At 45.4% G+C, this 17,776-nt stretch overlaps 1 non-coding gene and 1 pseudogene across 1 annotated transcript; one reads left to right on the forward strand and one right to left on the reverse strand.

Annotated features, from left to right (window-relative positions):
- The window catches only part of LOC149324459 (uncharacterized), a 58,118-nt pseudogene extending 41,589 nt beyond the window's left edge, over positions 1 to 16,529 (forward strand).
- On the reverse strand, positions 13,237 to 13,308 carry TRNAP-CGG (transfer RNA proline (anticodon CGG)). The gene has a single exon. It is a non-coding gene; the product is annotated as a tRNA-Pro (tRNA).
- Positions 16,530 to 17,776: the final 1,247 nt, after the last annotated feature.

The raw sequence follows: 17,776 nt of genomic DNA on the forward strand, positions 1-17,776 counted from the left end.
TCTGTGGCGTCATGGTATAGCTTGCGGATTTCTGTAACGAGTTGTTCGTGTGACCCGCGGCGTAGGGCACCTTGCAGGCCTTGAAGGGCTGCTTTAGAGTCGGTGAAAACTTTCCAGTCATATGCAGATTCCTGGCTGATGAATTGAACTGCCCGGTGAGGAAGAACCCCTGAATCACTGCATGCGACCTGCTCCACCACTATCGCTTTTTCTCACCACCGCTATCTAGGTCGGCACAGACAAATTACAACTGATGGAGGCCCTCCTTTGGCGTGAACTCCACACGGACACTTTTCCAAATCCGAAGAGACCTCTTATCTTTCTCGAACGGTATGCGCCGACATGCAAATATTGCGGTATTTCAGCAGACAGCTTTTAAATCGTCTGGACTTGGCAATCGCCGTACACCCCTGCGCGCGCATACCACACTTCCGAGACGAGCACTCCTCGGTCTTGCTCTAGAGGCTGCCAGATTCCAAAACATTCTGGCCGATCCCTAAATTTCAGGCCTTTGGCGCCTTTGACAACTCAATAAAGATTTACCACCCAGCGCACTACCTTCGTCGCTTACGTTGGGGTTCGCGCTCACCTGTGATCATATCAACCATGCGAAGCCTTCTATAATAAGATTTCCCTTTAAACATTAGCCGTATCACACACCACACCCTGCCGCAGACGTTACGCCTGGCCGAAACTTCATCAAGTGTGCATTGTGGAGGCCTATTATGTAATATATAACTTGTATAGTAGGCTTGCGGCAGCTCCTTTCGCTTTCTAACTAGACCTTGTTGATAACTCCTTGTAGCTCTTATCCAAGGCTTAGTTTTCAATGTGGTGTCATCCGTACAGTATTGTGTCAACCGTACCATGTCTTAATGCCGGTGAAAAATACGGTGTAGAAAGAATAAAAAGGCTGGCCCCCTCGTGCGCCAACAGAAAAGACGAACATCGCAGAGGGAGCGTGGACAATACAAATGTAGTGAGTGAGTCAAGGGTGGGATTAGTGGGTAGTCAGCTGAGCCAGATGGGCGTCAGTTGATGGTTGGAAGTGACCTTAGCCGCTCGTTTGGCACCACTAAGCAACTTGCATGGTTGGGTCCGGGTTAAGAAGCACATCTTCCTATGCTTTTAGTGCGAGAGAAGCCACAAATCTGAAAGAGGGAGATCCCCTGGGCAGTTCAATATTTTGTGATCTACGGTAGTTAGGTCTCCACAAAGTCTACAGTGTAGACGGATTAAATCTGGAAATATGTGCGCAAATACCTGCGGAAAGGGATGCGGTAGGTTTGGAGTGCGCGCCAGATTATTCTTGTTTTTGATGAGGGAGGTGTGCCAAAGCGGCATGCTTAGCCTCCCCTGGCGGTAGTGGTAGGTGATCTCATGAAAAGTGGTCAGACCCTAATTGACTAAATCCGAGTCACAAACAGCCACTCCTAGGCCGACGCAACCTCGAGCGTGGTTGTAGGCAACTTCATTTCCGGGATTGTCCGAATTGTCTGGGTCGAGATTAGATCTAGAGAGACATAGAGAGAGAAATGGACGGAAAGGCAGGCAGGTTAACTAAGCGACGCCCAGTAGGCTACCTAAACTTGGGAGGAAGGGGGGGAACAGAGAGGGGAAAAGGAAAAACAGTGGCAGTGAAATGAGTTTTTCAAGTGCCCATCGACCACTATTTCAAGGGGACAGAAGGCTCACACTTAAAGCTTAGAGTTTATTGACAGGAAGACAACCTTGAGTCCTTTAAGAATCTCAGGAGCGCCTGAGATTAGGCCTAGTCTCTAGTATGAGTGTCGGGTTGAAGTTTAAATCGAATTTAGATGCCGCAGGATGACCCTGGACCCCTCGCAAAGGACATATGGCTCATTTTAGACTCGCTTATGATTACGTCACCACCTATTTGGACAATGGCCATATCTATGGCAGCTTCTTCCATGATTTCACATTTTTGGTATGTACTTTGGCCGCTGAGACCACGTGACCTGATGCGCCCAAGCGTGGCTGAGTAACCACTCAAACCTCAAACATGCAATCCCTCGTTCCATAGTCTTGTCCGTCTACGTATAGCAATCATCGTTGGTCTTTGTACTTTGCGTGTAGGGCTTTTGCCCTTGCCGTTCTGCTGCATTCGTGTTTTTCGGTTTCCATGTTTTTAGGCAGACGTTTTACGACTACAAGTTTTCGTATGCGCAGGGGTGTCGATTTGGGGCCGTCCGCCATCAATTTCGAGGCCCAAGCTGGCCAATACATGTCTCTCCGCCTTGTTTTGTACAGTCCGTGCAACTTTATGGCGGCGAATGCTTCCGTGAGCTTGTCTACGATATTTTAAATTCCTAGGGCAAGCCGCTGCAGAACCAATCCCGAACACACGCATAAACCGCATATTTTATTGCTCTTTTGACATATTTTTATGATAACTTTATGAAAAAATTGCTGACGATTACGTTACTTCCTAATGCCTGGTCCTGAAAGACGGTGTCTATGCATTTCGCAAGGATGTCACAGACGTGGGAGGAGTTACGAGCAAGTGGAATGGGATGTTCTCCCGCATAAGTGGCAAGAAATCCTTGTTTGTCTTCTTATGTACATTAAAATCCCCACCCATTCTGCCACCCTGGCAGGTGGCAGTTAATGTTTGATTCAAAGAGTTGTCATACAGCCCACATCTCTCCGCCATCACCCCATGCACCTATAAGCGCGATTCAAGAGTCCGTTGAACCAGGGACCCAGTTATGCGCACTTTCTTTCCTTAAAATGATCGCAGTGTAAAATGTCAACGCCAATGAACACAGTGAACGCCGACGGCCTACTGCTGCAGCGCCGCGTTTCTGGCACAACGTTGTCAATACCTGCCGCCCACATCTCTCTCTCATCGTGTTTTACTAGGATGCAAGGTCACTCTGAGCGCATCATTAAAAGTTCCCTAGGAGTCCTCATACCCCTCCTGGCGCAGCGGTGCTGCGGTCAAGCGATGTTCTACGGCCCTGCGATGGCAGGTGCTCCCAGCGAAGGGCGTTGTGCGAGCCACGTTGCTCTCATGAGGGACCTGTCATTAATTCAACTGCGACCTCCCAGAGTGAGCGCTTTGCTCACTATCCGGTGGGCAGCTTCTGATCATGCACAAGGTCACGTGACCTAGGCAGCCCATCCGCTTCCTTTTGTGGGCACCATCTGTTAGAGTCTTGCTCGTAATTTTTCGCACAGAACGCCGACACCAACAACGCCAACACCGGCTTTTCTGGACAACGAATCCTTTAACACTGCTGTGTTAAAGAGGCACTGTAAGCTATTGAAGTCAGGAAGGAATGTCCTCTTCAGGCACCAGCAACAATATGAACTTCAGTACCGTTTTGCTATAACTGTACATACAGTGAAATCCATTCCTCACAAAAGCGCAGATAGAGCATAAAACCACTTGTTTTGCCTCTCAGGCTGAAGTCATTATATTTGAAACACTTCCTCTACACAAATGACGTTCGAGTACGTTCACTTCTCGCAGTTTTGTTCCCGGAGTTGCACTCACCTTCAGCGTCATTGTAGGCAGAGTGCTCTGAATAAATAACGCAGTTCTCGCACACCAACTACATTCGGTTTGTGTTGATATACAGCGAAAAAAAGCTTTTTTTGGAGAACTGTGGACTATTGACATATAAATCATATACGCTGACAGTAGAGCAAGTTTCATAGTTGTTTGGAGACGTAATAATCATGGTAGATATTTTTTGCCGAGGAAGATGTTAGACGAAGCAAAAGGCTCTTCATTTTTTTCATTTCGCATGCAGGCATTTTGGAACCGCATGAACCAGTGCAAGGCTCCATGCACCGAAATTCAAGATGGGCGCTTGCTAAAGCAAATGTTCTTCAGGGCATATGGTCAGGTACGTACTACCTCTCTCAAGTAAACTGTCGCAATAACTTGAGAGAGCAAATCTTATTTCTGCTACATGCTGGTTATTCCGACATGTGGCGTAATTTAGCTTTCCAGTGCATGGTATACAATAGAATTTACTACCACGGTATTTCTCTTTTTAAATCGTTTACGAAAAAACGATTGATGCGTCGACCGTCTAAAACACCATAGAGATATTACTATTGAGTTTTCCGCAAGAAAACTGGGGAAAAATCACTTCTCACGTTCGAACCTAAACGGGAAGGTGACAGAAATTTTTTGCATTTTGGCGATGGTCGCTCGAACCAATTATACGAATGACATGACACACGCATTCTTTTGTACCACAATATTGCCTCAAAACAGCAGGCGGTATGAAATTGCTTACAAAGTATAGACATTGATGCTCTGCTCTTCCCATTTCTCAGATGTCACCTTAGTCAGCACATGAAACAATGCAGAGTACGACATGATGTGCTATGTCGGCTGTGAAGGACTGTTTCAGTCTTATGGCAGAAGTATGCGAATACAACATGTAATCTCCTCAGGCTTCAGCACAATTTTTGCTTTAACAATGCAAAATTCTTGAAAAATTGCGTCAGGTCTCAACAAGAGTGATACGAAGCTTGTTTTGTCAGGTATTTTAACTAGCGCTTTGTTGTATACTTTAAAAAAGGTGATATCCGGGTGTACCTCAGAATAGGAGGCGCTGGCTGTGGGCAGGGAGGGGAGGGCACTTTAGAATTGCGCACTTCTCTTATAACTTTTGGAACTCTGAGGAATAATGGAGTGAATCTTGCTCTAATCAGTTACAATTACCGCAATATATTTCATACCAAAAAGGATGCCAAAGCCTTACCATAAACACCACACTAAAGGCCAAAATTGTTTGTCCCTTTACTTTCTTAAGAGAGGAATATGAAGCTGGGCCCTTAAAATAAATATGCCAGACGCCTGTCTCTGGATTTTCATTCCATGGCGTACTAAACCTCAACTCTCGCAGACGCAGCTCTCATTACGGCCACTGCTTCAGGCATTCCTTGAAGAAATATGACATTTTATTTCGCACCTGTATCTGCTGAGGCGCTTCATAATACATATGGGTTTGTACGATGAGATGTTATCACCTTTCGCATGTTGTTACTTGAATACCGTGTAGAGGAACGTCAGTGAGGTGTGTAGTTGTGGATTGTACAGCAAATCGCTATTATATATACGTGAGAGGGAGTAATAAATTAGCGTTGGATACCTATAAAAATTTGTAATCAAGAGTTCTGTTCTAAGTTTTATACTGAGGGCAATATTGTGAAATCTATATAACGGTCGACATTGAACTCGAACTAAAATTTTTTACTCTCTTAGCCGGCATTGGGTTTCATATACTGAGCGTAAAGAATAAACCTTTTGAAAACTCACTGAATTTACTTTCCTTCTTTCCACGTATGTAAAAAGGCGTCGATGCGCGTGGCATTGTCGCCGCAATACCGTGAACTTCTGAAGAACAAAATACACAAACTTCGTCTTTATTTGATGCCTAAACACGTCAGCGACGCAATTCCTTCGATATCAACGTGAGGCAGCCATTTAAAGGAGATTTGAAGGGCATATGTTTGATGTTCGATATTTTGAACTGCAATGCTGACTCATAAATTGTTAACTTTCGCTGGCGCGTGGTGTTGACGGCCTTCATTTTAACATGATATCATTTTTGCTTTAAAAGTCAAGTAAAAAGAGACTCAGGTTTAGTTGGTCAACTAAACATCTTTTCTTTCACCTCTATCCGGTACCATCGTTGAGAAGCCTAATAAGGGGACGCGGTTTGTTTCCAAGCTCTGCAGCGTGGCTCTGCCACTTCACTTCATGCTTTCTTACCCCAATTTCCCGAAGCCGGGAGGAACTCGTATCCTCACTCCTACCGATGTCTATCTGGCAGATATCCTACATAACCCCGCTAAGCGGCTAGCAAGCAAGCCTCTGCGGTTCTTTATACTGAACAAAGGCTGCAATATGTCAACCCTTTTCTACAATCTATGAGCATAGCCCGCATATGACGGATACTCAACTACTTGGGAAGCAAATTTTTTAAACCTTTAAAGGTCTCCTGGTCAAACTTATTTTCTCAAAAAGTAGGTGGAGTCCGATGGAGTAACTCAGGCTTAGTGCCTTGTTCACAGAAATTTGAAATGGTTTAGCTCTAGTTAAACCTGGAGGACTGCGAAAGCAACGAGCAGAGAGAGAGAGAGAGAGGCGGTGGAGAGCGTGCGGCAGCAGCGGCGGCCCCGGCTCACTAGCTATGCGCCTCTACTGCACATGCGGAACTGGCGAGCCCGGCGGCGGCATCTTTGAGCAGTGCTGCCAACCCTAGAGATTCTTCCCTAGATCTATAGAATTTGTACGTTGTTTAGGGGAGAAGACGTTTTTGATAATCTAGGGAATTTCATTTGCTCGGAGAGTTTCCTTTTTCTCTCCCTCTATTTAGGAAGACAGTACAAGCTTTTCGTTGCTTTTTCTCTAAACCTTACGGAGGCCCGCACAACAGAAAACGATTTGCTGCTGTGGCGCAAAAGGTGTTTAGAGCCATCTCGGCGGCTCCAGCAGTCAGAGAGGCGATTCTTCCCACAAGTTACTAATTTTTTGCAGCACTGCGCTGCTCAATTTTCAGTCGCTTGCATGCATGTGAACCAGCTTTTACACGGACGTAGTCGGACGTGTATGGTCCCTGACGTGGCCAGTGGCACCCGCTGCTGTGATCTGGCGTGCCACCGCCTTCCCTCAACACGTGCGCCCCTTCGTCACGCTGTAATTGGGGCGCGCTGAACGACTTGAAATTCCTATGTAGTAAGCATAGCTGCATGTTTATTTTGATAACTAGGAAATAACAAGGGCGTCATTTTTGTTTGAGAAAGGAGCACCTTGCTGGAAATCTTAGCTAGTCCAACCAGGGAAACAATTCCCACTTCTGCCGCCGTGGTGGCTCAGTGGCTCGGCTGCTGACCCCGAAGACGAGGGGTTTGATGCCGGTCTTCGGCGGTTGAATTTCGATGGAGGTGAAATTCTACAGGCCCGTGTGGTGTGCGACGTCAGTGCATGTTAAGGATCCCCAGGGGGTCGAAATTTGCGGAGCCCTTCACTGCGGCGTCCTTCATAGCCTGCGTGGCTTTCGGGCGTTAGACGCCCCAAAACCATTATTCCCAGTTCCACCACGACGAACAAGGTGAGATCACATGAGGAGTACAAAAGCTGTAAAAAAAACTGCTTCAATGTTTTGACTCAAACCGCTACGTCAGCCACCCTCTAGAGCAATCGCAGCGAATGGACAAACAGCTTTTACATCGAAGTTTCCGTACCTTTCTCAAGCGACCTTCAGTCATTTTACACGTGGTAAACTTCGGCTGAAGTCAAAACGCACAGTGTGAGGGAAAAAAAATTCAGTTAGTTCCACATGCCGATACATATATTTACTATTATCTTGCGTACGGTGAAAAAAAAAACACATAGACGTAGCTTCATTTAAAAGTTCTTCATTTTAGATACTTCATTTCAGACATAAAGCTAATTTGCTTATCAACGTCTAGTACTAGGGTAGCTGCATGAAAAACCTTGCTACTGAACTACCCATAAATATACATTTTTTTTCACAATTGAAAGCTATTTTTCGTATTTAGGAAAATGTAGGCCATTTTTTTCGGAAACTGGGGGAGAAGCGCCGCTGGAGGTTGGCAGCACTGCCTTTGAGTAACCCGCGCAGCGATGGCGGCGGCGCGCCAGCTGTGCGGTCTGTGACATCCCTGCTCCTCGCGCATGCGCAGTATGGTATTTCGTCAGCTGCACTAAATGGCTCGGCGACTCCCGTAGGGCTGCTTTCGGAACAAAATAAAAAAAGAATACTTATTAAATTAAGTTCACTTCTCTGTAGGTGCAAAACACTGAGCGCCTGAGTCGACCTTATATATGAGATGTGCAGAAATAAGTAAAAAATATTGTTATGATGCTATTTTTCAGAGGCACTGCGGGGCCGGTGCTACAAGGGACGATGAAAAAAGGTAACAACTGTAACTTTGCTTTTTTGCAAGTGATGAAGTAGCAGAACCATCTCTTTGAGCCACGATTTATAAACGTCTGTAAGATTATGATGTATGCAGCTCATCCTTCGAACTCTATTGCGTTTTGGTAACTTTCAGTTTCCCCTTGAGGCAGGGTGGTTGAGCCTCTCCCGCTTTATTTAAGCTTCTGCTTTTTTTTTTCAATAGAAAAAGGCACGCAACCTTTACAACTGAGCAATGCAAAATTCACAGGGAACTGTTCTGGTATTCTTGTTTTGAGAAAAAAATGTAAGCATTTCGAAAGCGGCATAAGTGTATATGAAGGTATCGAGCGCTCTTTTACAGCTTTAAGCAGTTTTAAGTCTTTAGGTAGTAGCACACCTTTCCAGGCCACCACTTCAGTAACGTGGTGCAACAGCCCGCGCTTCGCCTCTGACGGTATTTTCAGCGTGAGGTACCACAGACGGGGCGTGCTATTTTTGTTAGCACTCGCCAGTGTACACCATCCGCCCACGTTAACAACACCTGGATTTTTCCCGTCCCCACCACTTTTCACTTGCGCATTTCTGCGCTCTCGCCTTACCCCCTGCTTTCATGATAACCACCTTCCGAATGATTGGCGTGGCACGCACCTTCCAGCTCCGCAGTCCATCACTCATGCCACACTCTTTTTACGCAGTAACCCTCCTCCCCCTTCCTCGTCAACCATCCTCCGGGTGATGTCCGAGCGAACCACCCTGAGGAACCACCCAACGCTCATCATTGCCTTTTCCTCCTATGGTTGCCCTTCTTCCCCTCATTGCATGGCAACTCCTATCCGGTACCGAATACCCGCACGCATGCCTTACCCTGCTGCATCCATTGCACCCCCCCACCCCCCCGCGTGTTTCCGCACCCTACTGACGAACATTCTCAGAATGTCGCAATTCTTCCTTGTCGCGTTGTCGCGCGTGTTGCCACCCCCTATATACATGTATATACATGCATACACAGATTCTTTATTTCTCTAAAAGAGAAAAAGGCCCCTAGGCAAAAATCTACTTCAGAGTAGTTTGACTAGGCCCGGGGCCCATTACAAGGCAGCAGGGCATACAGAATTCAGACATAATAAAGCACAGGGTCAATTTGCATAAGCACTGCAATTTCGAAAGCAAAAGAGACGGAACATTATTACGTCGACTCTCGGTTACGTCGACCCTTACTCGTACTACTACTACTAATACTCTTACTACGATCACCCTAAACCCAGGGAACGAGCCTACAACAGCTGCCGCTTTAAAAAAAGCCTAAACATTACATTTTAGTATAAACCACTCTTTTTTTTTCAAAAAGTACCTATGCAAAAGGAATGAACTGCAAATAGGCACTGCTACGGGTTAGCTGCTTCCATATGACGGGAATAAACACCGCACAAACAGGATTATGGCAGATCGAGCCAAACAGAGGTGGTGGAGACACTATCCATAAAGAAGGGACAATGAAAAGAAAGGCACTGCTACTTCGACGCGGCGGAAATGAGCAGCCTATTAAGAGAACTACGAGGAGTTGGACTGTACGGGGTCTGGGTCGATAAAGTACCTGGGTACTGGGTCAATAGAGTAAAACGCGGCATCGGCACAAGCATACACTGAGTATTATTTTTCTAACGATATATTCAGGTACTAATTTTTTCCTCGTGTTATTAGAAAATGGAATAAAGTTATCTCGTCATTAACAACGAAAAATTTATTATCCAGGTTCGTTTCACAGCTAGGGCTCGTTAGAAAAGATAATTATGGTCTACTAATGTTTGTTTCCGATTCCCTTTTAAGTAACACTGACAATACGTAGTATTGTAATACATTTTCTTGTTCTTTAAAATTTCCCGTTTTGCTTTTCTTTTTTACGTGCACGGCTTTTGTTCATTATATTCTACATTGTTTTTATTCTATTTTTGTATTACCTTATTATTTGTATTTTGATTAATTGGGTCATTTCCCATTGTGTTACTCACGCGTGTGCTTGTACCTGAACAAAAATGATTGTTCAAGCCCGTCTGTTAGGCTCTCGACTGAGCGCGGCAGTATTGTAATGTAAATTAATAAAAATAAAACGAGAAACATCATAGTGGTAATAACCGGCTGGAAGCGCAAGAAGGCAAGACAACCAGAACCGTAAGTTGAACTCGAATACAGCTGCATGCAGACACAGAAGAAACAGTAGGCTTGAAAACGGGACGGAAGTAAAGATTACTTATGCATTTACTTAATGAGAATTTTGCAATTTTTTTTTATGTTCGCAGATAAGGCGTGCTTCCAGGAAGTTATTAACGCTAACTTATTCAGTAGCCGCCCAGACCTTCATCCTAATTCTAGAAAACATTGTAATGGCCATTTCGTAGCGAGAATCCGTAATGTTGGTCGTGCCCATAGAGTTGTGTAGTAGTAGACAAAATATTTACGATATCCTGAATATATATTTTGATTTAATAATCCCTTTTTAAAGGAGACTAATGGGCGTGGGTACTAAAATTTATTCTCGAAATATCTAAAAGAAAATTGAGTAAAATCCAGCTATTTATTCAGTCCAAAACGGCACAAAATTATCAAAACAGAAATCAGAAGCGCCCTCGCATTTAAGCAAATTTTGCTTTTATTCCCTAAAGTGCTGCGGAATCCAACTAAAGAATGCAGCTTTGGATAGAAAGTCTTGTTGAATGCTTTGGCCGAAGAACAAACTTTCTAACTTGTGCTAAAATACAGTACAGCATCTTCTGAAAAATAAAACTCGAATCTCGAACGCCCTATATAAAGACTACAGGAGGAAATAGTCGAGCGCCGCGATTCCCTGTTGCTATAGTGAGAGTCCACAGTTTTGATTGGCGAATGGCCTTCGCTGGCCATAGGGACTCAATCGTCTATCGAAATTGTGTTCCTATTCCTTGGCATCCTGCATGGCACTGTGCCAACCCCTAGCCGAGCTGCATCCGCCGCTTCGTCTGCGGCTCGTGCGCATCATTTTTCCCTGTGCTTCAACGGCCAGTCGGGCAGCCTCTTTCACAGAATTCATAAGGTCGGCTCAAGTGCGGATGGACCATGGGCCCACGCAGGCACAAATGCGGCTCTTGTGTCCGCCGGGCAGAGTGAAGGCGTCCATCTTTAGTACAACAGTAGCGCCTACAGAAGACTGCGCATTCTGTGCATATTGCGCTATTTTCTGCCCTTAAATGCAGCTCCCACGGTACTGCTGAAGCCGTGGATCGACGGTTACCAATTTAACACAACAGCTTAAACGTCGAGTTGGTTAATATTGTAGCCATCTCTACTCCATTTTTGTGCTCGGTCAGAAAACTGCTAACTTTTGACTATCACGGCAATAAATGTACATGTGGGATGATTCTGACTTTTAACATCTGCTGTTAATGTGTTCCAGAGTCAACTACGCACTAAGTACCTTCGACGTATTCACTGAAGCGTTTCAGTGCACGAAGAAAGAACAAATGAAAGGCCGTGACACCTGCAACATTGTGCCTAAATATTCAGACGATGGCGCACCTTCTACTCAAGGAGAACCTTCTGCTCCAGGAGCACCTTCTGCTCCAGGAGCGCCTTCTGCTGAAGGAGCACCTTCTGCTCAAGGAGCGTAACCATACTCTGGCTCTCGTATATAAACGGCAAGGTTTAGCAAATAAAACTCTGTGCGCTAGCATATAGGTGTAATAACACACACACGCACGCACGAACGTACACACACACAGCGAATGACCGATCTTTTTTTACAGTAGAAAAAGATCGGCCTCCAATCCAAACTTCGAGTGAAATAAAAAAAATTCAGGGGGCACTTCGGCTGTCTGAAGTGCGTAGAGGGGAAGCGTTTTCAGCACCACTTTGACTGCTTCTGACTGGTGGCGTCACATATTATTGTGTACTAGTTACTAAGTGATGACAAATCATTTAATTAATAGTTAATTACTGATTAATGCTTGAGTAGTAATTAACTGCTAATTAATGACGCTAAACCTCGCCATTAGGAGTGGAACGCAACGGCGTGTTGTAGCGCTGCCAGGGAGTCCACGGAACGCCATCACCCGTTCGGCGTGATGCCTTGCCCTTTGAATGCAACGCTTTTTGAAGAAAGGAAATGGCGCAGTAATTCTCTGTCATCTCGGTGTACACCTGAACCGCACCGTTGAGGAAGGGAGGAAGTGGAAGTGAAAGAAGAAAGACAAAGAGGGCCCGTAATGAAGAAAATGAAAATTGTATTTGAGGAAAGGAAATTACGCAGTAGCAGTCGCACATATCTCGGTGGACACCCGTCAAAATTCAGTCAGGCACTTTTTTGACCTAAAGTGCGGTCACTGATGTGTCGTTAAGATGTTAACCTTCGCCTCTAAGAGTGGAACGCGACAGCGTCTTGCAACGCTGCCAGGGAGTCCATAGAACGCCATCGCACATTCGGTTCTACTCGTCGGTAAATTGATTTTTGACGAAAAGAAATGTATCGGTCTCTCATATCTCGGTGGACACCTGAACATCGCCGGAAGGGAAGGAAGGAGGATGGGAGTGAGCGAAGACACCGTATTCACTAGACGCGCCTTTGTTCATTCCAAACCATCGAGCTGGCACGGCGGAGTGAATAGCATGCTCGTCTCGCACTCCGAAGACCGGGGTTCGATTCCCGAGCTCGACCAATTTCCTACTCGGTTTTATTTATTTCTATGGCGTGACTAGAAAAGTTAATTAGGCTAAATTGGGTAATTAAGCAATTAACTAAGCTCAGTCCCACTTACTTGGAGCATCACTGTATGATCCCTTCAATTGGTTGCATGGTTACTAGCCAAAGTATAATTTGCCCCGTTTGAAATTCGCGCACTATGACGTCACGACCGTTTCGACCAATTGAAAAGCGTGACATTTCTGTCGACAACTCCTGCTTACAACGATGAGACATTAAAGGCTTCCACCTTAAAAACGTTTCCTGTAATGCAGCGTATACTTCGCTATATACTCGTTTAAGCAGTCAAGCACTTCATGCTCTCGCAAGTATATATATATATATATATATATATATATATACTTGCAAGAGCATGAAGTGCTTGACTGCTTAAAAAAGTATATCGCGAAGTATATATATATATATATATATATATATATATATATATATATATATATATATATAAGAGAGAAGCCAACAGCCACAGAAACCAAAGGGCACAGGGAATTTTTAATTTATTTATTTATTTTGTGGATTTGATCAATTTACAATATTAATGAATATATTATCGCTTAAAGCTAATTGATTAGAAAAGCAGAAGAAAAAACAACCACATGCCGCAGGTGGGATCCGAACCCACGACCTCCGAATTCCGCGTACGGTGCTCTACCACTGAGCTACGGCGACGGCTGTGAAACCTTCTGCTTTCAGGGGTATTTATGTTGACAAATAACCTAACCTTGGGAGTGTTCACCAGCGCCACCCACGTTCTTTAGCGGCGGACGTAGCACGTCCTGAGATACCGCTGATGTGAGGTAGAACGTCATCGAACGACGAGGGTGGAAGCTGTGTGAGAACCCTATAATGCTTCCTAAGGCATCAAGTCTGCCAGAACCGAGGCCCTCGTTAGGCAATTAAGCAGTCAAGGAAAGGGGAATGAGCGGCTCGTTATAAATATGAGAGAAGCCAACAGCCAAAGAAACCAAGGGGCACAGGGGTTTTTTAATTAATTTATTTATTTTTTGAAGTTGATCAATTTGCAATATTACTGAATATGTTATTGCTTAAAGCTAATTGATTAGAAAAGCAGAAGAAAAAACAACCACATGCCACCGGCATTATTTCGGCAACATCCAGATGTGTACTGTTACCCTTATCCTGCCCTTGGGATTCATGAGCAGTAGGTTTGCGTCCAGGGCACTTCCAGTTCCTTTTATTTGAACTGCCACGGGGTTTTGCTCCTCTGTCTGGTAAACCGAAACAAGTATATAGACGACATCGCGGTTTGCATGCCTGACATGAAATTAATCCTTCAGCTTATTCAAAGGTCTCTTCACATGACAGGCAAGCATTTTTGGGGGCTTCATTTGCCATGGCGACAAACACATTTATCAGTGCAAAGATAAAAACAACTAGACACTCACCAGCAGTGACAGCGTACTAGCGTAAAGTAAAGCAAGACACTACCAACCTGCAACAATGTAGCATGGAGAGCACGGAGGATTAAGCATGGAGAGGAAAAAGGGGAGTCAGACTCGTATGAAAATATGGAGAGTGCGCAGAACATGTGAGGAGTAGGAAAATACAATATCCGGATGGGCCCCTGCTTTGTTAAGCACTGCATGCTTCCTTATTGACGGGCGCGTCGCGCTGAGCTGAGATGGCCGACAGCGTGCCTTGCCGCGCAGCAATCTTCGTGAAAAAATGCGGGAACTTGTCGCTCCTACAGGCCGCGAGGGCAGGAGAACCCAGCAACGGAGGGAGCAATAAAAACAAACCCTAAAGCAGTGTTTTTCTCGGCATCCGGCAACACTGCACCGCTGCCGGTTTCGCCGCTGAGGCTGGACTATGAGAGAAAAAAAGGCGGGGGGGGGGGGGGGGGGGGGGCGGAGGGGTGGTCCCTGAAGAAATGTTACCAGTGTAAAAAACGCCAGCTCAAAGAGCGGTGAAAATCGAATTGAGAAAAGAAAGAAGGAAAAACAAAGAAAGGAAAAGAAGGAGAAAAGAAATGCCAACGATTACGCTATTTCCTAATACGAAATTTGAGCGCAGCTCATCAGCTGTTTCATGTTTTCGACAGATTGAGGTTAACAATGCGAGCAAGACATGTATGTACAATTACAGACAGCTTTTTCTTTTTCAGACATATTCCTTCTTCAAGAAACACCCTTCTAAAAGTATGAGAGAAGCCAACAGCCAAAGAAACCAAGGGACACAGGGGATTTTTTAATTAATTTATTTAATCTGTGCTGTTCGATTTAGAGTTTTACTGCATATGTTATCGCTTAAAGGTAATTGATTAGAAAAGCAGAAGAAAAAACAACCACATGCCGCCGGTGGGATCCGAACCCACGACCTCCGAATTACGCGTCCGGTGTTCTACCGCTGAGCTACGGCGACGGCTGTCAACCCTTCTGCTTTTGGGGGTATTTATGTTTACAAATAACCTAACCTTGGGAGTGTTCACCAGCGCCACCCACGTTCTTAAGCGGCGGACGTAGCACGTCCTGAGTTACCGCTGATGTGAGGTAGAACGTCATCGAACGACGAGGGTGGAAGCTGTGTGAGAACCCTCTCATGCTTCCTAAGGCATCAAGTCTGCCAGAACCGAGGCCCTCGTTAAGCAATTAAGCAGACAAGGAAAGGGGATGAGGGGCTCGTATAAGTATGAGAGAAGCCAACAGCCACTGTGGCTGTTGGCTTCTGTCATACTGCTAAAAGTAAAGTTACACTTGGGAGAGAATACAATACAAAATAATTATTGCACTTAAAGTGCACTACCACAAGAGAGAGAAGTAAACAAACAAAACACTATTTCTTCACTGAAGCTAAAACGGCGGCTCGGGTGGTCAGCGCCCTCTTATATAGGCTCGCTTCACGTCTGTCTTCTTCGCACCAAGGCAGGCATGGACATACACACAGTGTCGGCAGCGCAGTCTCCTTCTCGTTCTCCTTCTCGCGCTGGTCAAAGGCCTCATTGGTCAAAGGCCAGGAGTGTCTTCGAGGAGCATGTGGAACTTTCTGTCGTGGCGCCGCCGCCGTGGCGCCAGTGAAGATGTGAGAGGCATCTCTTAGCGCACGCAAGGCTACGCCATCTCCGTCAACATCGCGTAGAAACGTCTCGGACAGTCTAGAACAATCGACGGCAATCCCCCTCGCGCCGCGTCGGCAAGCGGTGGGAGAGTGGGCAGCCCCGCACATAAGGCTAGTCGCTCTCCAGGGGTTCCTCCGCACGGCGCTCTTGTTTTTTTTTTTTTCTAAGAAGGGGAGAAGGTTCCGCATTTACCCTCTCGTGGTTACAGCGGACAACGCCGATATCGACGGCGACGCCACGAAACGCAGAAACGGGCGCCTAAGAGCTGCGTCTAAAATGCTTATGTGGCCTTCGCGAGATCAGAAGATGAGCAATACTGGGGGAGAAAGTAACGACCCAGATGTGGTATGCAAAAAAGGGCTACGACCTCTGACTACGCAGTCAGGGGTACTTTGTGTATTTTTGTAGGCCTCTGACTTGGAAAGAGAGGTGAGGGTGCCGTAACTTTCGATAAGGAACCTTTGCACTGTGTTCAATTAAAAAATTAAATATGATCCTCGTTGCTCGCGCTCACGAGTCTTTTGAAGCCACTCTTTGGTATTGTTACTTTAAGTTTGTCAAACACGTGGCCTTTTTCGCAGATTTCTTTTGAAGAGGAAGGCTGGAAAGGGAATGACTATATGAGTGGTGATTATTATACCTGAATAGGAAATAATTGTTCATTTTGCCTATGACTTGCATTACACAGTCGCCACATTCTAGTATATAAACAACGTTGCTGGAATCGCAGTTTGAATCTTCCCAGATAGAATGTTTAAAATTTGAATGGGTGCTTTTAGCCAGTGCTGTGGTTTGCATGTGTTTGCAGACTTGACATCGGTTTTTTCCGCAAGGTGTGCAACCCACAGCTCTCGGTTAATCGACTGTCGAATGGACAACATGGTTTTGTAATTTTTTGGTCCCTTGTATGTTACCTGGGGGACCGTTTAGGAGATTTTCGAAAGGAGTGGCTCTGTTCTATGATATTGAAGTGCTTCTTGAGAATTTTTTCAATGTTCCGTAGGTTGCTTGTGCAGGTCAGTATGAGACTACAGCGCTGAAATCTCATAATAACCTTCAAAAACAACCTACCGAACATTAACGAAATCTTAAAGAAACAGTTCAATATCATAGAACGGTGTGATCGGCTTTTCAAAATTTCCTCAACGGTGCCCCAGGTAACATACAGAAGACCAAAAAATTTACAAAACCATGTCATCCATTCCACAGTTAACAAACCGAGGGCTGTGGGTTGGGCACAATGCGTAAAAAACCGATGCCAAATATGCAAACACATGTAAACTACAGTGCTGGCTAAAAGAACGCATTTAAATTTTAAACATTCTCTCCGGGGCCAGTCAATCCAACTCAGGTTTAATAATCACCGCTCACATACTCAATCCGTCCCCAATCTCCCTCTTCCGATACAGCATCGCGAGAAAGGCCACGAGTTGACAAAGTAACGACACTACAGACTGGCTTCAAAAACACTCGTGAGCGGGAGCAACGACAATCATATTTTATGTTTAAATTTAAGACAGTGGAAAGGGGCATTAACGAATGCCACGGCACCCTCACCTCTTTTCAGAACTGAGAAGTATACTAAAATACATAGAGCACCACAGACTGCGTCCTCTGAGGCCATACCCTTTTTTTGCATGTCACATCTGTGTCGTTACTTCCACCCCCAGTCTGTCGCATCTTCTGGTCTCGCGAACGCCACAAAGGTGTTTTTAAGCATGGAATGCTTTTAGCTCCCGTTCATCATCATCATCATCAAAACGTTTATTTCCACTGAAATTAGACTCCTTTTTGGACCCCCCGGCACGCAGGCCTAAGGGAGCCCTACTTAGGAGCCTCGCAAACTAAGGTCTGGTGAAGACACATTGTCTCTTCACGGCCTCAGCCGCCAGGCGGATGGCTTGTTGCTGCTGAGCGGGGTCCTCGCTCCGCAGCAAGGTCTCCCAGGCTTCTCTATCTTCTATCTTTTGCTCGGCCCCCGGGCTTCCAGCACATTCCCATATGACATGGTCGAGAGTGCCCCTCTCCCCGCACGTTATACAATATTGTTCTTTCTCCTTT

Source organism: Amblyomma mixtum, unplaced genomic scaffold (assembly GCF_055824585.1).
Source record: "Amblyomma mixtum isolate Tamu unplaced genomic scaffold, ASM5582458v1 scaffold_31, whole genome shotgun sequence".
Lineage (NCBI taxonomy): Eukaryota > Metazoa > Arthropoda > Arachnida > Ixodida > Ixodidae > Amblyomma > Amblyomma mixtum.